The sequence below is a fragment of the Rhopalosiphum padi genome, chromosome 2 (genome assembly GCF_020882245.1).
Source record: "Rhopalosiphum padi isolate XX-2018 chromosome 2, ASM2088224v1, whole genome shotgun sequence".
NCBI lineage: Eukaryota > Metazoa > Arthropoda > Insecta > Hemiptera > Aphididae > Rhopalosiphum > Rhopalosiphum padi.
In genome coordinates this window covers 40,325,986-40,339,895 of record NC_083598.1, presented here as the reverse complement: position 1 = coordinate 40,339,895, position 13,910 = coordinate 40,325,986, and the positions used below count along the sequence as shown (strand labels likewise).

Here is a 13,910-nt window from a genome sequence, read left to right as displayed (position 1 = left end):
AATCTATACGTTTTTGGTATCGTGATGGGACGAGCTTTTGTAGTGGCAGTTATCCTATAGTATAAAGGTGTAGTACCTACTACACCTTTAATTAGAGGTGGATAGGGTGGGTTGTCTATATGTTATTTTTCGTAAGCGAATAATACAATAATACTTTGGAATATTTGAATAGTATAATAGTAACTATTATTTTTTTAACATGTTGAATAACCTATTCAGTAGATGGGATGTTATGTGGATGAATATTATTGAGGGTGGGTGGTTACTTTTTATGTTTCACTACACTTATATTTTTAAAGATAGCCATCACTGAGCTTTTGTATATCATCCTTAAAAAATGGCACCAACTGTGCAGAAACAAGTCACCGAAGTGCACACGTATGTAATGAACTGTAACACATCGGAGTTTGATTTTGGAATAGGCGAATAGCCTTCGTATAATAATACAAATTATTATTGTCTTATAGGGCATGTGCATATATTATGAGACGTCATGATGACAATAATCTCGGTCGGTTTTCGCATTTTTTCAAAAATTATAGATGTATAATACACACCATGCAGTTTACGGTTAAAGTACGGTCAGAAAATCTTAAATCAAAACAAATTTTATCGTGAAGATTTCTCACTTGTGCCTTATTATTGTTACACTGTCGTCGCGCGCATCTTTCGAATAATACGACGACCCAAAACGAAAATATTATAATATTATATTGTATTACTAAAGACTATATCATATTCTTAAATAGTGCATATACGTGAAAATAAACACCAATGTCAGACCTGTACTGCAGATAGATTTGTAAGTACCTACACGGGTGCATATTACACCTACCCTCAGTCGTAATACCTTTATTTACGAATATTATGTATGTATATGACGCATAGTTGTAATAGTTGTGTATAGATGTAAACATAGCAAACGAATACCACGGAGCGTGAGCTGTAAATCCGTCCGAGAAGTTGAGCGTTATTTTCCACGCTGTATAATATAGGTGCATGCGTGATAGCGACGTGTGTATAGCGTATTATTGTACGGCGCGAGCGGCGAGCGTGCGCGTTATGCAACAGCGGATGCGTATAAGCAACTAATTATCGCGGGCGGCGGACATATGTACCTACTTCCGGTTTTTGTACCAGCACCGCCTGCACCGTCGAACTTGCACACCGAAACGATCGTTGCTCGGGATCGCATTTACGTTTTCTCGGAGACGATAGTTTTGTAAAAGAACTGTGCATCAGGCATAGTAAAGAAAATAGCTCACGTAATTATATAGATGCAGTATACAGAGTGATTCGCCGACCATGCTCATCACCTCTCTTTTTATTTTTTAACAATATAGGTACAGTTATTTTGAAAATCTGATTTTGGGATATTTTTAGAATTTAGATGCACTTAAAGATCATGTTTGAAATTCTCGAGTTCTTTTTAATACTTAATAAGGAGATGAGTTCTGTGGGGATACAGACTTGCGTTTTCCAAACGAATGAAAATGGGAGAGGGGTGAGCATGCTTCAATGCTTGGTGAATCATTCTGTATACCTAGTAGATACACGAATGCGGTATAAAATAAAGTGTATCATAAATTCATAACGCACGATAACCATCATTAATGCATGTATATCAAATTATATGTATTTTATATTTTATATGACGTAGCCCATAAATACATTATCAGCCTATCTAAACGCAATATAAAATATTATATAGGTACATAAGTGCATAACTAATGTATTATTAGCACGGACGATGTGTTTCTTTGATCGTGACTTTCACAGTTTATTAAGTGTTTCGACAAATGATCCTCTATTAACGAATTAATCTTTTTCTTAATAGGTATACCGTTTTTCTCCTATTACAGTTTAGCTTACATAGCAAAATATAAATCATATTTTCAAATCACAAATATTAAAGGTGTTTCTATAAAAAAAAAAACTAAAAAGGATTGCGAGAAGAAAAAGAGAAGCTACGCGTAATCGGGTCTTCGAGTCAATGCTGCGGCGAAACCAGAGCGCGAAGAACCTTTGCTGCAGCCTTTCGCTTACTCGAGACCCAGATTTTATAGCTTATATTGACTATTTGTCTTCTGTTTTCAGTTAATTATTGGTAGGTTATAATAATCGTAATTAATGTCAATAAATTTATCATTCTTAATTGTAAGCATAACTGCATGTCAGGCATATAATAATATAGATAATACAATTAATATTAATAATGCGTACTGAATAGGTACCCTACACAAAATGAGCATGTTTACGTGTCTAATTCTGACAATGGTCAGACCTGTAAAATTAAATTGACTCAACACTAATTTTTAGAATTTTTTGTATGTTTTATTTTATTTTTAATATTTCTGAATCGTCATTAGTTAATAATACATAATTAAACATATACTTAAATATATATTTTTTCTATTTATAATAAATATAAACTAAAAACCATCGTTCAATGTTCATAATAAGTTTAGAAGTTTGTCTAAATCAAATTAAAGGGATTACAAATTTATTTAGTCACGATTTTTATAATTGCCATATCATATGAGTTATTCATGCATCATGCTTATGGTAGGTAAACATTATACACATTAATACATTATAACATAACATATTATTAAATTTTATTTTTATTTTTGAATAATATGTTTAATGAGATAATTTCCCTATTGATTGTACCACAATTTCATTATTTTTACAAAACATTTTAACTTTTATCAACTTAATAATTAATTTGCTTATTATAAGCTATTATTACCTAACGATTACTTTAAATAAAAATACTAAAAAAAGTATAATTTGTTAAAGTATTTACGATGTCTTACTGGTCAGTGGTCACAGTTCATATTCCAAATTAAGTAAAAAAATCACGGCATTATTTTTGAATATATTGCCATTCCCGCGCGTCGTATGATAAAATAACATAATTATTTGCAGAATATTCAATAAAATATGCAAAAATATCTATCATAAATAATTTAAAAAACAAACGAAATAGTTTAACATGACACTTAGTTTATATAATATGCACCACCATATAATATAGTCTTTGCAGAGTAGAACATAAAACTACTACATTTAGTTTAGCATATTACAGTACCTAGTGACTTCTAAAAATCTTATTTGAGTGTGTCCGCCTTAACAATTTTATCTTGTTCATAATATTTAAATGCGAATTGGTTACTCTTTAAGACCGGTTTGCTGACGCGCGGCTTCCCGGTTTGAAGTCGGCTTAGGAGTTAGGGTGCTTTGCTAGCCGATATTGTTGGCTTACAAGCACGTCAAGCACCCTAGCCATCCTTACCCTTCAGCATTCAGCTGCTAGAACAAGAAGTTCTTCGCTAGCTGCACCTCCGTCCTCTTCTTCACCACCGGTGCGAGAGGTGTCCCTATACCTATGGTATATCTAGTATAAGTAGTATTTTTTTAAAGAAATGTTTATATTGACGCGACTACGACAGAAGGTGATCTGTTGCTCCGCGGTGTGCCGGTTACCATTTGTAGACGGGTGACTCAGTGGAATGTGGATATAGTATCTAATGCCCACACAAAAAAATCACACACGTGGTTTAAAAATTAGACGATTAGAGTAAAGTACAACGTTATTTATTATGTCACAAAAAAAACAAAACAAAAGTAAACTACTAACTGCAGTAGTGTCATCTTAAGACCGCGGCTTGTGGACCAAACCGGGGTGAAGAACGACTTTTTGTGGCTGCATACGAATTATTGCGTCGCTGGTATTTTTGGGGGTTATATTAGTTGCGTCCCGATTTTTTTTTTTGTTTCGAGTAGGTACTTGTATATTTTAAACACTAAACAATATTTTTTTTATATTTTAGGGACGCAATTATAGTATTATACCTTTTTATACGACACGCAATTCGTAAACAACGCGTGTCGTACTCCATCTCCGGTAGCCCCTCTGGCAACAGGCCAGGAGGCATATTAGCATTCTAGGTCTATCTAGGCATCGGTTATAATTTTAGCTGTGTGCTTTGTCGTTTATTGGTTTTTCCCCGCTTTATAACCTAAATTGTTATCTATACAGTATTACAGTATCTGTTCTAAAATTCCCGTATCACCCAAAATATCTCTGCCATCAAAAATTATTATATTTAAATGCGTTTTTTTCTTATACTAAATAATAAGTGTGAAATTTTGATTAGGTAAATGGCATAGAATTCAATAGAATTCAATTTTTTTTATATTTTTTTACCAAAATGTAAATCAAAATAATACGTGCTTTTTTATATAATTTTTATATATTTTTTTATAATTTACTTAGTATTCACCAATAAATTTTTAACTACACCTCTTTTGATACAGTCCTAAGTCTGTATGAAGTGGGAAGGAATTTGTGTTGTAAAAAACCGGAACCGTTTGGGTAATTACCTGGTTGTAAAACCTTTTTTGACGGGAGCCGAATGGGCTACGTCCCCTTCAGTGGGTGGATCCTTATCTCCTCTAGCTCAAGCCATGTTACCTCCATCACATACGCTTATTGTAAAATAATAATTACAGATTGTGGATCTAATGAATGTTAAAAAAAAGATATTGCATAAACATTTTTTTGTTGATAATTTTTGAATTTAAGAGGAAGCCATACCCGCGTCCTCTTAAAAAAAAAAATTATCAACAAAAAAATGTTTATGCAATATCTTTTTTTTAACATTCATTAGATCCACAATCTGTAATTATTATTTTACAATAAGCGTATGTGATGGAGGTAACATGGCTTGAGCTAGAGGAGATAAGGATCCACCCACTGAAGGGGACGTAGCCCATTCGGCTCCCGTCAAAAAAGGTTTTACAAACAGGTAATTACCCAAACGGTTCCGGTTTTTTACAACACAAATTCCTTCCCACTTCATACAGACTTAGGACTGTATCAAAAGAGGTGTAGTTAAAAATTTATTGGTGAATACTAAGTAAATTATAAAAAAATATATAAAAATTATATAAAAAAGCACGTATTATTTTGATTTACATTTTGGTAAAAAAATATAAAAAAAATGTATAAAAAATTATATAAAAAAGCATATTATTATATTGTTGCGTTATTGTGAATTAAATACTAAGTTAAAAAAATATGTGTATATATGTAAAAAATTTAAAAAAAATCAAAAATCTGGTAGAAAAATTTTGGACAACACTTGAATGTGCCATCAACATAAATACAATGGGGTTTTTTGAGAATGTCCAAGTTGGTGTCACATGTAAAAATAACAATATTTGATACTTTATCATTAAGAAATAAAAAGTACTGCAGTTTGGGTAAGTACCTATTCGTAAAACCTTTTTCGACGGGAGCTGTCTTGGAATGGGTAATATACGATTGCGAACGGACCTTTTCCGGTGACACGATTGCGAACGTTTTTACTCGACTTTAATTTTGCGATGTTGTCAGATTTGGTGTTAATAACAAATTTTTAAATAATAATTTTAAAAATAATCAAATAGTAATAATATAAGGGTTTTTTGCTAATACACCACGCCGGGGTGATGCCGATAAGATAGATAGGTACAATGGTTAAAATGATTTTTCAGTTTACCGTTTTTACCCAGTGACGAAATTGAAGATGCATTTTTAGCATTAATATCCGAATGCCCCAACCTAGAAAAAGCTCATGTATTTACAGACTATTTAGTATCGACATATATTGCACCTGATTCATTATTTTCACCATATCTTTGGGCACAAGAACCCTCAGTAAATCCAAGGTATGGTTTTAAAATTTTTTAAATTAAATTCTAGTTCCTTCCTATATTAATTTTATTAGTAAATTCAAAATCTCTAAGTTTTTATAATTATTTTTTAGAACTACTAATGGTCCAGAGAGCTTTCATAGGACGTACAATGGTCAGTTTTATAGCCCCCATCCTCCAACACACGTAGTTATATCAGTTTTAAAAGAAACACAAGCTCAAACTTTGACAATAATTAATTCAATTAAAAACAATATACATAATCCTATGGCCAAAAAAGATAAATCTAAAATTGAATTAACTCTACAAAATTATAATGATTATAAAAAAAAAAACAAGGATTTAATTTTATATTTAAGAAAAACTGCAAATTCCTACCAAGGAAAAAATTTAAAAAAAAGTAAAAATGTAGAAAAAAATTTTTAAAGGCTATTATTTTGAATGTATAATTATGTATTATTTTATTTTTTATACAGAACTCAGATCTATGTATATATGTATTATTTTATTTATTCTTCAGTTTCTAATGTAACACTAGTTAACATGTGTATTTTTAAAACTAGTATTTTGAATGTATTATATTATTTTTTTATTCAGTTTCTATAACGTAAAATTAACAAGTACATTTTGTAACAGTATTATTAATATTTATACAACGAAAATTGTTTTAATTAATCAACATTTTAAACGCTACATACCTATTTGTATAATTTTATTTTAGTTTGTAACGAAGAGTTGTTGTTTTAATTGTATTAATACCAATAGTTTATATTTAAAAAAAAAAAAAAAATGATTATAATAAATGTTTAAAATATTTAGAAATTATAAACTTGGCAACGTTGTCTAAAAAAATTTTAGCAATCGTTCGATTTTCGGCTAAAAAACAAATTCTCTGATAAGAGTTATTCGTTCGCAATCGTGTTATAAAAAAAGTAGAACGTTCGCAATCGTATTGTACCCCTTGGAATAAGCAAACAATGGACGGGAGCCGTTTGGGATGCGCCGACTGGAGGCACTTATTAAGGGTAGGGGTCTGTTTTTAGTGCGTTAGTATAAGACAGAATGAGATTAAAAAGGAGGATAGTGCAATAATTTTAATTTAGCAGGTCCCGAAAACAGGTGCATTTAAGTCGCCTTCTGGGGTCACTAGGAATAGCGTTGGTGGATAGTTCGGAAATCAAGGGATTGCGATGGTTGTGAAATTTTAGAGTTTTTTTATGTTGATGTGTGGTGATGTACATATATAGATAACGCAGTAGGCGAGAGCGGTTATTTAAGACAAATCTTTTGATATATGTAAGAGTTGTCAAAGTTAGCTGGCGTTCTAATAATTAAGTTTTTTAAATTTGTAAGATAGCCATTATTTTGATACAATTTTTAATAGTTAAAAAAAAAATAAAATTGAGTAAAATTTGACCAAGTTATAGAGATTATAAGTTAAACATTATTGGTTTTTATTTTAAGAAAAATTATTGTTCTTAGAAATTCAAAAACATTACTGGCTCTATAACTTGGTCAATTTGTATTTCAATTTTAATAACTTGTTAAACCGCCGGCTAACTGGCAACTCATCCCTATATCAAAAGATTTTCCTTAAATAACCGCTCTCGCCTATTGCGTTATCTATACTCACATCACAACTTATCAACTTAAAAAAGTGCCCTAGTGCCTCCAATAGGTGGCTTCTTATCTTCTGTAACTCAAACCATGTTACCTTCATCACATACGTTTATTATAAAATAATAATTACAGATTATGTATTTAATGAATGTTAAAAATATATTACCTATATAACCATTTTTTTTGATAATTTTTGAATTTTTGAAAAAAAAAATTGAATTTTATATCATTCAATCAGTAACTCCATACTTATTACTGTAAAATAAACCGAATTTAAATATATTGATTTTCTCAAGAGATATTAAGGTTGAACCGGATTTTTGTCACAGGCTGTATAACACTAATATAATATGTGTATTTATAATTATTGTTTATATTAAGTACCTAAGTAGTAATTACCTATATAATATGTATATAATAACACTAAGAAATATGCTTTAATATTTGTTGAAAATACATAATAGGTTGATATTAAGGCTGTTAATGACCTTTAGCTATTATATTATATTATATCTACATTATTCGACTTACAAGTGCATAACATAGCAAAATTATGCTCAATAGATCACGTTTAGCTCCTTTAGTTTAAAAATTAGAGTGAATCGACCTATTATGAAACTGGATGGTATAAGAACATTATCTGTGTTTGTATTATCAATACATGCTTAGTTTCACTCAGAATCTTAATTATTATAGTATTAGTATAATAGTATATACTAGACGTCGTACTCGCTGTGTTGTATTTTATCTAACTTACTAACGCACACCATATCAAAATATAAGTTATGAGTATGCAAACATTAATATTTAAAAATGCACTTATTGAAAAATGCAATTATTCACTTAAAAATTAAAATATCGTAAAACACCAAAGAAAAAACTTAGATAAGTAGTGTTCTTAGTTATTAAGTTTGATAATAGGTCATTTCATTCTAATATTTAATCTAAACAGACTAAATTAGAATTTTTAAACGTATATATATATATTTTGGTATGGAATGCATTAGTAAAACGGAGACAACACAGCAGCCCTGTAATATTACTCTTCTTAATATTGTGTATTATAAGGTGTTATAATGTTATATATTTACTTATAACTTGAAGCCAGAAGCATTGGCATTATTACATCGGAAATTTAAATTGTATACTATATATAAATGTCGAACTAATCACGATGCATATAATATGATAATAGACTAAACAATTTTGATTTAGATCATACAAAATGTTTGTATCCCTCGAGTGAATATTTCTCAAACTCATTGTACTTATACATTTAATATTAGCGTTCATATGCGATAGTCTTGCTTTATTTTAATTGTAATTTATTATTTATTGCACGTAATAAATGTAACTAATAAGTAATAACCTATAATATTATATCATTATTATGAATTTTATGATTATTATACATTAGTACTTATTACAATTATGTGTATCTGTTTATATCTACTGTATAGTTTACCTTATAAAATATGAATACATATTTGGTTTTAGAAAACGGATTTATCTAAATTATATAGTATATATACCGTTATGCGAGTAATTATGGCATGTCGAGCGATTTGCTGCACGATATGATATTATAATGGAACGCGATATAAATATATAATTTAACATGTGTATGAACCAAATAGTAAATATAATACCCTCGAAGCTTTTATTATGCAACTTTTGATCGATAATATTATTATTTATATTGTTGTAATGACGTTTCCCATTGTATACTTCTATTACATAGGTACAGTATTGCCATTATCTATATTATTATTATAACTATTATTATACAGTTAATATAATAATATAATATGCCCTATTGGATGTCGCCGTTTGAACGCGAGTACCTATACTTTTACATAAGATTTACCATAAATCATTATTTGAGCTTGATTTATAATAATTATAACTTAAAAATTTTTTTTTTTTTACTTTTAATTTATAAAATGAGTTATAAATAATTAATTTAATCAAATAACGTTTATAAGAGATATCCTTGATTTTGCTAGATATTTTTTTATTAGGGGATGAGCCATGAAGTACATTGATTTCGTTAGTATAGGTATAGGTATACTATTAGTTTATCTTATCGAGTCCACCAATTTGAAAATTAAGTTTATCGGAACTAATAATGCATGGTATAAATTTAATATTATCTTACTGAACAAAAATTACAAATTATAGTAACATCGATCTTTTTTTTAATTGTTATATTTAGTTATTAGAATTAAACTATTAAAAATCTCATTTTGATTAATAATAAGATATAATAAACTACGAGTATATTAATAAATATTTTATTATAAAATTATACAGTTTAATTTAATAATATCACCTTACCGTTTAAATGTTTAAGTAATATATATATATATATATATTATAATCCCACTACGACTACTTGTAAATACCTTAACTATAATAAATATTATAATTCTATTTAATCTAATGATTCTAATGTATCGAATCTAAAACATTTATGTAAAAATTGTAATATTATAACTTACTAATGGCCACAGACGCTGAGTTTATCAGATTAATAAAAAATATATATTTATAATTTGAGTTGCATTTGTACCTTACATTGTTACCATTGGCCCAAAACAAGATATAATTGTAATATTTTTTTTGTTTTTGATAAAATTTTATAGATTCTATATGTTAAGGTTCGATTTAAACATATTTATGAAAATTATGAGTCCCCCAATTAATTTAATCAATTTAGTGTAAAATCAGAACTAAAACGTTTGAATTTTCTTAGAAATAGAATTAGTATGGAAAATGTTACAATTTTATCGTACCCGTTTCCCCTTTATACACAGTTTTAACGATTTAAAATACTATAATATATTCTATTATTTATTGATTTTTAATAATATATTTTGATATACTTTATATTATTTTTTACTTTTTGAATTATTAGTATATTATTTTTACGCACTATACATAGCAATGCATAATTATATTATTTCATTAACTTATTTGAAGATGAGTAGTAAGCAGAATGACTACGACCACAGGTAAAAAGTATAGGTATAAGTATGATTTTATGAAAAATATATCCTACAATTTTAAAAAATAATTATAAGTACAAAATACATATTAAATTATTTTAATTGCATATAAATATTGTAGGTGAATACTACGATATATTATTTATGCACAGAGTCGTCGTAACCTATAAAATATCTCTCGGAAAGAAATAGAACAAGAAAATGTCACCGTCTAATTTAAACTGTTTCTGGGAAATAAAAAAAAAAATAGCAACACAATATAATATAATAATGATTATAATTTCATTATTAGAAACGCATACGATGTACGTCTTCCGTTGAATTGTGACATAATAATAGATATACACATGATATCTCATAATTAATTATGTTCATGATATGTATATTGTTTTTAGTGTAAACGTCATAATACTATAATAGGTACTTGCAGCTACAGCGCGTCGCATACATCCGAAAGTTTCCGAGTCATTAAATTTGAAACAGTAGATACGCAAATCTAAAGCGTAAATAAACTACACGCAATTTAAGCCAATTTTCTGAAAATCGAAATGTTATGACGTACACTAGTAGCCAGTAGGTACGTAGGTACTAATTAGAGAATAATCGCTACTGAAAACATCCACCCGTAATAGTCGTCAACATTTATATAAAAATTTAAAATTTTAAACATAATATTACACAGGTATAATAGGTATGTTATTGTGTATATACATAATATGTATACGCTGTATGCATGAGCATATCACGAAGGCATACAACGCGCACCTAATTAGTTTTAATTATTATTATTATTATTATTATCCGTGAGAACATATACATAGTATAATACATCTATATCTATCTATAATCTAGTTTTTTCTATATAAATAAAAATGAATGTGTATGGTTGGTTATATAAGCTTAGAAACTAGCAACTATTGAACCAATTATTGGCATCAAATTGTACACACATAAATTCCTTAAGACTAGGATAGTATCCTTTGTTTTATTTTTCAACTCCTTTAGATTACTCTAAGATGGCTCACATATGAATTTTATTTTGACTCACAAAAATCGAATAATTTTTTGTATTTAATTCAAAAAAATAATATTTAATTGATTGTTATTCAAATGTACAACCAAAAGCAATGACAGCTTAAGTAAAATTGTACTACCCGTTTTTCAGGCATTATATTATTAGTGTGAATAGAACTAATATCATCGTATATTAATCTCTATTGAATATAATATGACTTCTTTATTTGACGTATACTTTAAACAATTGGCATCCAAATGACCAAATTGTTTTACAATGTATTATATTTTTATATTTACAAGTTTTCTATATCGGCTAGCTTATCACCAAGACCAAAACAGACTAAGTCATTTAGACCTCAGCTAATGAATCATTAGATTTTTAGAAAAATATAATATTAAAATTTTAGATTCTTTATGAGGCGATGAATTTAATGATTATTTCAATATTAAATAATAATAATAATTTTATAATATTTTATATTGATAGTAGTTTCTGGTAAAAAATTGGCTTAAGTTTGTAAGTTTGTTTACTTCAGTAGTTTAATAAAGTACAAAATCCTCAATATTTTACAAAATAATCGGGAGAATACAAAATCAAAAAAATATGGTTAAACGAAAATATTTGCAAAAAATTATTTTTAATAATTATTTTCATTTCCAACATGTGTTTACAGACACAAAAAAATATATCATTGAAAAATCAATACATTCATATGCCTCTGCACCGAATCTAAAATATGATGTTACGTAATAAGTACCTTAATTTTAAAAATCAAAGTATCATGTTTTATTAAGAACACCGTGTAATCGAATATTAATTATTATAGCTTGTAATATTATGTACATGAATCTTATTATTAGATGCCAGCAAGACGTCAATCTGGATAAACTATATTATAAAAACAGTGAAAAACAGTGAAAAACGAGTGTTTTTGCTTCTACGTTGAAACATTTTCTGAACAAATTTAAAGATTTTTTTTTCCAATTAATTTTAGATACCGCATGAAGTCATGATATATTGATAGGTATCTTTAGTTTGTTTAAAGTGTTTAAACTCTCAGTAAGAATTAATTGTAGAAATAATACGATTGTAGTTATTATTGGCCATGGTTTTGATAATATTGTTTTCGATTGATTTAATTATTGTCGCGGTTTGTGTTTGAGTTTCCTTCAAAACAGAAATCACTACATGTGTAGGCAAGGGCGCCTGCAGGGGGGGCTGGGGGTCCACACCCCCCGCTGTTGTAGTTATTATTATAAATAATAATTGTTTTATATTACCTACCTGAGTGGCTTAAGTATTTATACTTTTGACTTTGTTTTCTCCCCTCCCGATTTATATTTCTACGGGCGCCCTTGTGTGTAGGAAGATGCTTGCTAAAAATTTAGATAAACGACAACGTTGCTCAAAAGATCGTTCTCAATCGTTTAAATATAACTAATATAAGGTACAAAATATTATTTCTTTGATTTGCCGACAATCGTTCTCAATCATATAACACCGCGTTCAATATACTTTAAGTTTAAAATATAAATGTATAATGCGTACCTACCTATTGTAATAAAACCTTCATTTTTATTACATGATAACACGGCTAAACCAATGGTCCCCATTTTTCCAATCTCATCTATTCTACGCCTTCTTTGGAGATTTTCAAGTCTCGCGCCCCTTCCTATAAATTGAAAAAAAATCACCTTATTTTGTATAATCAACGAATATTAACTACAATATTCGGAATGAGTACTTTTTTTATCGATGATATTAATTATAAAATATAAATAACAGAATTAACAATTAATGTAAAGGCTGCAGACAACACTTTTATTTAGACAATTTTTTTTTACGATTAAGTACCTCGGCGAAGATTATGAGTGTTCAGCGACCAAACACTCGTAATCTTTTAATCTGTACCCGATAATCGCTCGCTATTAATTTTTATTATTTCCCTGCATTATAAAATAAAAATAATTACCTAAATAAATATAAATTTTACTTCGTGATGACAGCTTGCACCCCGCAACAATATGTACACGCCCCTGGGTTGGGAAACACTGGCCATAAACTAACAAAATTCGCAACTGCAATGTTGTACTTCGTACTTTAAAAACGATATACCTAAATTAAATAAATTACGTGCATCGCAATCCTTGAAATTAACATAAAAATTGTTTATAGCCTGTACTTACGTATCCAAATTACGATTGTGTTGAAATTAAAATTATTTATGTATAATTGATAAGTGGATCAATGACATTTGTTCATGTAACATTTATTCTATATCATATTACAACAATTAATAATAAAATATATAATAGGTACTTATAGTATGCTGCGTAGTCATTAGTCCGTAAATTCTACGCAGTCATCAACTTAAAACGCGCTGACTAACAAATAGTTAAGTGTACAATTTAGTATTTAGATGTAAATGATAGGTAATACCATATATAACCAATACAGATTTGAAATATTTAAATATATTATACGCACTGCACGAATTTATTGACAAATCAGGTTTGGTTTTAATTTATTTACCATTGAATACCAACAAAAAGTGCGTGAGG

At 28.6% G+C, this 13,910-nt stretch overlaps 1 pseudogene; it reads left to right on the top strand.

Moving 5' to 3' along the window:
- Positions 1 to 4,335: 4,335 nt before the first annotated feature.
- Positions 4,336 to 6,309, top strand: LOC132918958 (uncharacterized; annotated as a pseudogene).
- The last annotated feature ends 7,601 nt before the right edge of the window (positions 6,310 to 13,910 follow it).